This window comes from Piliocolobus tephrosceles, unplaced genomic scaffold (assembly GCF_002776525.5).
Source record: "Piliocolobus tephrosceles isolate RC106 unplaced genomic scaffold, ASM277652v3 unscaffolded_41126, whole genome shotgun sequence".
In the NCBI taxonomy this organism is placed as follows: domain Eukaryota; kingdom Metazoa; phylum Chordata; class Mammalia; order Primates; family Cercopithecidae; genus Piliocolobus; species Piliocolobus tephrosceles.
The window spans coordinates 1-7389 of record NW_022325562.1 but is presented as its reverse complement, the minus strand read 5'-3'; the positions used below and the strand labels follow the sequence as shown (position 1 = coordinate 7389).

The following is a 7389-nucleotide window of genomic DNA, read 5'->3' as shown; positions in this document are numbered from 1 at the left end:
TGCACACTGTCATTTAGCTCATGTCGACACCTGAGTGTAGGACACACTCCTGGAGGTGGAATTGCTGGGCCAAAGAGTTTGTTTCTTGTCATTGTGATAGATATTGACAAATGAACCCTCCCAGAAGTTGTGCTGAGTTCTGTTCCTACCAGCGACGTAGGTGGTGATCTCTTTCTGGCGGGAGGGGGCATTCTTGGAATCCACAGAGCCAGGAATGGAGCGTGGGCCCAGATTTTGGTATAGGTGTTGTATAAACTTATAGTAAGGTTAAGAAAACCGCAACTATCCATATCAGAGTCTTGGTTGGGGGAGGGGTATAATGGAGATCCATAAAGGGGCTAAAACACTGGACACCCTCCCTCCGCATTGCTCCTGCATGGGAGTCCGGAATCTTTTCAGGTCGATATGATCTCACCTTGAGGGGCTGTGAGGTCCCAGAAGCCTCTGGGTTACTGATTGCTTGTGGTGAAAATGCCTATGCTACTGAAATCTAACTTTTTAAAAGAAATTATGGGCTGGGCGCAGTGGCTCATGCCTGTAATGGGAGGCTGCAGCAGGTGGATCACTTGAGGTAAGGAGTTCAAGACTAGCCCATAGTGAAACCCTGTCTCTACAAAAAAAATTAGCCAGACCTGGTCATGCATGCTTGTAATCCCAGCTACTCAAGAGGCTGAGGTGGGGGAATCCCTTGAACCTGGGAGGTGGAGGTTGCAGTTATCCATGATCGAGTCACTGCACTCCAGCCTGGGTGACAAGAGTGAGACTCCCTCTTAAAAGAAAAAAAAAAGAACTGGATCGTCTGGCTCAACTCTGGGCACGGCATGCAGGGCCCAGTTCTGCTGTTCTGCTGTTTGTTCTGCTTTCCTCCACATATTGGCATCACCCTCTGGTGCCAAGATGGCTGCTGCATTCCGGGCATCACATCCAGACTCAGACCCAGAGAAGCTGCCCATCCCTACCTGGGTGAGCCTTTGTAGGAACGAGAAACCTCACCCAGCAGCAGAAACCTCACCCAGCAGCGTCTTTTCTGGTCTCATTCACCAGTGCTGCCCACCGCTTAACCAATCCCTGGCCAAAAGAATAGGACCGCCTGGATGGCTGGACCAATCAGGACCTGCCCTCTGGGGCTGGGGAGAGGCCCGGATGAAGGCTGCAGGACAGGATGGAAGTCTAGATCTCTATTACCAGCAGTGACTACTTCTGTCTGGGTGGTTGGAACATGTTTGAATTGTATTCTCTTTTAAGTACTACCTAAAAGTTCTGCATTAAACCTTGACTCTTCTTTTAATAATACAAAAGGAATCGAAGTCCTTGTTTGAAAGGGAGAAGAGAGAGAGAGAGAGAGAGGGAGGGAGGGAGAGAGAAAGGGAGGGAGGCAGGGAAGTAGACAGAGGGAGAGTAGAATCCAGCCACCGGAAAATCCAGAATAGCTGGCTTTGCTTAATCCATGCCTGAAAATAACTGCTGGGTTTGCAACAACCTCTCTCCAGGAGACAGACCAAGGAAACTACAAAACTGCAGGAAGGATTGAATGGCCGGGCACGGTGGCTCATGCCTGTTACCCCAACACTTTGGGAGGCCGAGGTGGGTGGATCACCTGAGGTCAGGAGTTCCAAACCAGCCTGGCCAGCATGGTGAAACCTCGTCTCTACTAGAAATACAAAAATAAGCCGGGCGTGGTGGCGTGCGCCTATAGTCCCAGCTACTAGGGAGGCTGAGGCAAGAGAATCGCTTGAACCCAGGAGGCGGAGGTTGCAGTGAGCTGAGATCGTGCCACTGCACTACAGCCTGGGGGAGAGAGCGAGAATTTGTCTCAAAAAAAACAAAAAGGATTGAAGGTGGATTCTGAGGGTACTCTGACCCCATGAACCCAGCATGAAATCTTCCTGGCATTAAGGAACACGGAGGCTGTGGAGGATTGGAAATCCCTCCAGGGAAAACACACTTCTCTTGAGCAGGGTCACGAGGGGTGGGGGCAATGTGGGAGATGGGGCAAGTCCAAAGACAAGGTCAACAGCAATAATAATAACAATGACAGGCATTTGTTGCTTATTTGCCGGGCCTCTTGCATGCAGTTCTCCCAACATCCCTGTGAGGTGGTGATGCTTATCCCCATTCTCCAGCGGAGGAAGCTGAGGCCCAGAGAGGTGAAGTCATTTGCCACAAAATCCCCCAGCCAAATGGTAGTAGAACCAGGTTTTCAGCCAGACTCACTAGCTCACGGCAGAGCTGCCCTGGAGTCTGCAGCCATTCATTCTATAGCCGGGCCGCTCCATCCTTCAAGGCAGTTCAACGTCAAGATTCCTGATCTGCCTCAACCTGAGGCCTCTAGAAGATACCATCACCCCGGACAAGCTGAAGACGTGTGTCTGTCCGGAACACTCAGACACACACAAAGTGCTATGGATACGCCACACCCCGACCTAGCTGTCTCTTCCCGATGGACCTCACTGGGTACAAATGCCTGGCACCGCCTGACTCGGCTCCCAAGGTCAGCTCTCGCTCCCGAACAGAACTTTCTGAGATGATGATGGAAAAAATGTTCTCCATCTGTGCAGTTCAGTGGAGTAGCCACTGATCACATGAGGCTAGTGAGCCCTTGAAAGTGGCTAGTTTGAGGAACTGCATTTTTTAATGCCGTTAATTACTTTGAATATATATACACACATATATACATTTATATATACATATTTATACACATATATACACTTTTACATATATTATATATATATATATTCAATCAATTTTTTTTTTTTTTGGAGATGGAGTCTTGCTCTGTTGCCCAGGCTGGAGTGCAGTGGCACAATCTCCGCTCACTATAACCTCCACCTGTTGGGTTCAAGCGATTCTCCTGCCTCAGCCTCCCAAGTAGCTGGGATTACAGGCGTGTGCCACCACGGCCAGCTAATGTTTGTATTTTTAGTGGAGACAGGGTTTCATCCTGTTGCCCAGACTGGTCTCGAACTCCTGACCTCAAGTGATCTGCCTGCCTCTGCCTTCCAAAGTGCTAATATTACAGGCATGAGCCACCACACCTGGCCTATTCAATATTGTTTTTTGAGACAGAGTCTCACTCTGTCACCCAGGCTGAAGTGCAGTGTCATGATCAAAGTTCACTGCAGCTTCGACCTCCCAGGCTCAGCGATCCTTCTGCCTCAGCCTTCTGAGTAACTGGAACTACAGTTGAAAGCCACCAAGCTTACCTAATTTTTTAAATTTCTTTGTCTGTAAAGATGTCCTACTATGTTGCCCAGCCTGGTCTCAAATTCCTGGGCTCAAACAGTCTTCCCACCTCAGCCTCTCAGAGGGGTAGGATTACAAGTGTGAGTTACCTGTGCCTGGCCTAAGTTTATATGTAAATAGCCACATATGACTAATAGCTGTGATATTAAACAGCAAAACACTAGCCCCTCCGTCACCCAAGCTCTGTTGATCCAACCAACAGAGCATAGTTGATCTCTCCCACCTCCCAGCCTCACACACACATGCCCCACGCCCTCCTTCCTGCCTCCACTCACCCAGGATACTGCAACCTCCTCAATATGCCTTGATGACTATCTCAGCCTCCACATCCTTGCATTGCTGTTTATGCTGCCTGGTGCACCTCAGGCTGCCTCACCCCATCATCTGCCTCATTTCTACTCTTACTCCAGGTCTCAGCTCAGATGCTCCCTCCCCCAGAAAGCCCTCCCTAGCCCTCAGGTTGAATGAGGTGTGTCTCCTTGGGTTCTCCCAGACTTCTGGGCTCTTCCATCTCAGCCCTGATCACCCTGGATCATAACTGTGTGAGAGGGGTCTGCCCCCCACACCCTACAGGACTGTGTGCCCTACTGTGGACAGAGGGCAGAGCAGAGATGGTCTCAATCATCACTGTGTCACCAACATCACCCAGCACCCACGACTGGGCCCTGGGAGTGTGTGCTGGAATGAATGGAGAATGCTTTCTATAAACTAGGCTAGGCCAGGTGTGGTCGGTCACATCTGTAATCCCAGTACTTTGGGAGACAAAGGTGGGAGGACCACTTGAGCCCAGGAGTTCAATACCAGCCTGGGGCAATATAGTGAGATCCCATCTCTACAAAACATAAAAAAATTGGCTGGGGATGGTAGCGCACAACTGTGGTCCCAGCTACTCAGGAGGCTGAGATGGGAGGATTGCTTGAGCCCAGGAGTTGGAGGCTGCAGTGAGCAATGATCATGCCACTATACTCCAGCCTGGGCAACAGAGTGAGACGCTGTCTTAAAAAAAAAAAAAAAAAAAAAAAAAAAAAAAAAAAAAAGTAATACACTTGGAGTAAACATGATCCAGAAAAGTACAAAACATACACTCTGGGGCTAGGTGAGGTGGCTCGTGCCTATACTGCTAGCACTTTTGGAGGCGAGGCAGGAGGATCATCTGAGATCAGGAGTTTAAGACCAGCCTGGCCAACATGGCGAAACCCCATCTCTACTAAAAATACAAAAATTAGTCAGGCATGGTGACGCATGCCTGTAATCCCAGCTACTCAGCAGGCTGAGGCAGAAGAATCGCTTGAACCTGGGAGGTTGCAGTGAACTAAGATTGTGCCACTGTACTCCAGCCCGGGCGACAGAGCGTCCCCCCGCCAAAAAAAAAAAAAAACCACACTCTGAAAATACAAAATATTCTTGTAATTACATGTGACATATTTAAATGGTAAGACAACCAATGTTCATGAATGGAAAGACAGAGCAAGACCCTGTCTCAAGAAAAAAAAAAAAAAAAAAAAAAAAAAAACAGGCCAAGCATGGTGGCTCACGCCTGCAATCCCAGCACTTTGGGAGGCCAAGGTGGGTGGATCACCTAAGGTTGGGAGTTCAAGACCAGCCTAACCAACATAGAGAAACCTCGTCTGTACTAAAAATACAAAATTAGCTGGGCGTGGTGGCGCATGCCTGTAATTCTAGCTACTCAGGAGGCTGAGGTGGGAGGATCGCTTGAACCCTGGTGGCAGAGGTTGTGGTGAACTGAGATTGCGCCACTGTACTCCAGCCTGGGCAACAAGAGTGGAACTCCATCTCAAAAGAAAAAACAAAAAAAAAAACTGAGGCTAAGAGCTTTTTTTGTTGTTTTTGAGACGAAGTCTCGCTCTGTCACCCAGGCTGGAGTGCAGTGGCGCGATCTTGGCTCCCTGCAACCCCTGCCTCCCAAGTTCAAGTGATTCTCCTGCCTCAGCCCGTCCAGTTGCTGGGATTACAGGTGCCCACCACCACGCCCGACTAATTTTTGTATTTTTAGTAGAGACAGGATTTCACCATGTTGGCCAGGCTGGTCTCGAACTCCTCACCTCGTGATCTACCCACCTTGGCCTCCCAAAGTGCTGGGATTACAGGCCTGAGCCACCGCACCCAGCCTGTCTCAGAGCCTTCAAGTGAGTCAGCCACAGGTGAAATCCCACCTCTGTCTATTGGCAGACTTGCATCTTTTCCTGGGCTTCTATTTCCACATCTGTGCAATGGGAACAGTTATTTATGGTGGCTGCTGAATGAGGTAGTGTGTGTCTGAGCAAACCCAGGGGAATTGTTCAAACAGCAGCTGCTATGACTATTGCTATAGTGACTGCTGTTGTAGTCACGCTGAGTGAGACAAAGAGGTTGAAGAGGGTCAGGGGAGGAGTCCTGGGAAGTTCCCCAGTCACCCTGAAAAACTGGTTCAACCTCTGTCTGTGCTCACATCCCAGGGAGTATAGGTGGAGCCTCCAGAGCCCATGGACAGGGCATGCGGGGGCTGGGCCAGCCTCAGCAGTGTCTCTAAGGCACCCTGGGATTCCCCACTGAGCTGGCCTACTTCAGACAGCCAGGGCCCACCCCTCTGGCCCCCTTAGTGTCCAGCTCGTGGCCCCTTGGCATTTCCACAAGACGCCAAGATGGAGATTCCCATGGGGACCCAGGGCTGCTTCTCAAAGAGCCTTCTGCTCTCAGGTAAGGAGGAAATAGACCCTAAAGGCCGAGGGGAGAAATGAGGACTCAGCCCAGAGGTTGAAGTTTCCTCATAGAAGTCAGGGAAGATTACCTGAGAGGATGAAATTAGAGTGAGATGGGGGAGGAGCAACAGAATCACAGCCTTATTGCCATTTTATCTATGGAATTTTCTATAATGTTAGGACTATGAAGTCAGGAATTTATGTATGCTTGGTTCCCTGCTATATCTCCAGTGTCTAGAAATTGAAGAAAGTTTAGATGTGTTATATATAGTTGGTATTATAGCTTAAATATTACATATGCCTGTAAGTATTGGTTGAATAAATGAATGAATGAATTCAGAGAGTCCATGTGTTTAGAAGCAGGCCACACAGCATCTCAAGGTAGAAAATCCTCTGGATCAATAGGATGGCAAATCTGTGGTATCCATGCCTGGGTTCCCACACCTGCACCCAGGGCAGACATCACTAATCAATCCCAGCATTGTTTCCAATGAGCAGCACTCAAAGTCCTTGCTCCCCGCTGAAGATCTCTGTCTAGAGAGGAGCATGCCATGGTCCCTGGCAACACCCCTGATCTCAGCCCTTCCCTATAACTTCCCACAGCCTCAATCCTGGTCCTCTGGATGCTCCAAGGCTCCTAGGCAGCCCTCCACATCCAGAAGATTCCAGAGCAGCCTCAAAAGAACCAGGACCTTCTCCTGTCAGTCCAGGGTGTCCCAGACACCTTCTAGGACTTCAACTGGTACCTGGGGGAGGAGATGTATGGAGGCACGAGGCTATTTACCTACATCCCTGGGATACAACGGCCTGAGAGAGATGGCAATGCCAATGGTTCCATGCTGCTGCACCACACCCAGCCTACAGACATTGGCACCTACCAAGTAGCCATTACCATCAACTCTGAATGGACTATGAAGGCCAAGACTGAGGTCCAGGTAGCTGGTAAGTGTTAGGGTCTGGGGATGAGGTGAGGAAGCTAATGAGCCCTGAGCAGCTACCACGCACCAGGTGCTGTGCAAACACCATTTCATTTGGTCCTCTTATTCATTCACTCGACACATATTGAGCGTCTACTGTGTACCAGTCCCCAGAGATAGTCTTTAACCCTCACATGCATTAACTAATAAAATATCTATGAAATGCCTGCCTTGTGCCTGACACTGGAGAGTGTACCATCTCGTTTACCTTTCACATGCACTGGCATTAGCCACATTTTAATTGAGCACTTACTGTATGCCTGGTTGTGAGGAATGCACCCCTCAATCTTTATGTTCATAAGGCAAGTATTTACTGATGAATCCACTCGGGGCAAAGTGTGAGGGACAGGGTGGTGGACAATAATGACAGCTGGCATTTCTTGGGTGCTTGTGAAGAGCGAGGCACCATCTTAAAGCTTTTCCCTAAAGCATAGTTTCTCAGCTTCAGCACTACTGATGTTTTGTATTGG

General features: G+C 49.2%; 1 pseudogene across 1 annotated transcript; it reads left to right on the top strand.

Annotated features, from left to right (window-relative positions):
- Positions 1-2036: 2036 nt before the first annotated feature.
- Positions 2037-7079, top strand: LOC113223379 (annotated as a pseudogene). Its single transcript, XR_003308725.1, has 3 exons — positions 2037-2491; positions 5700-5940; positions 6546-7079. The product of XR_003308725.1 is annotated as a carcinoembryonic antigen-related cell adhesion molecule 19-like (transcript).
- Positions 7080-7389: the final 310 nt, after the last annotated feature.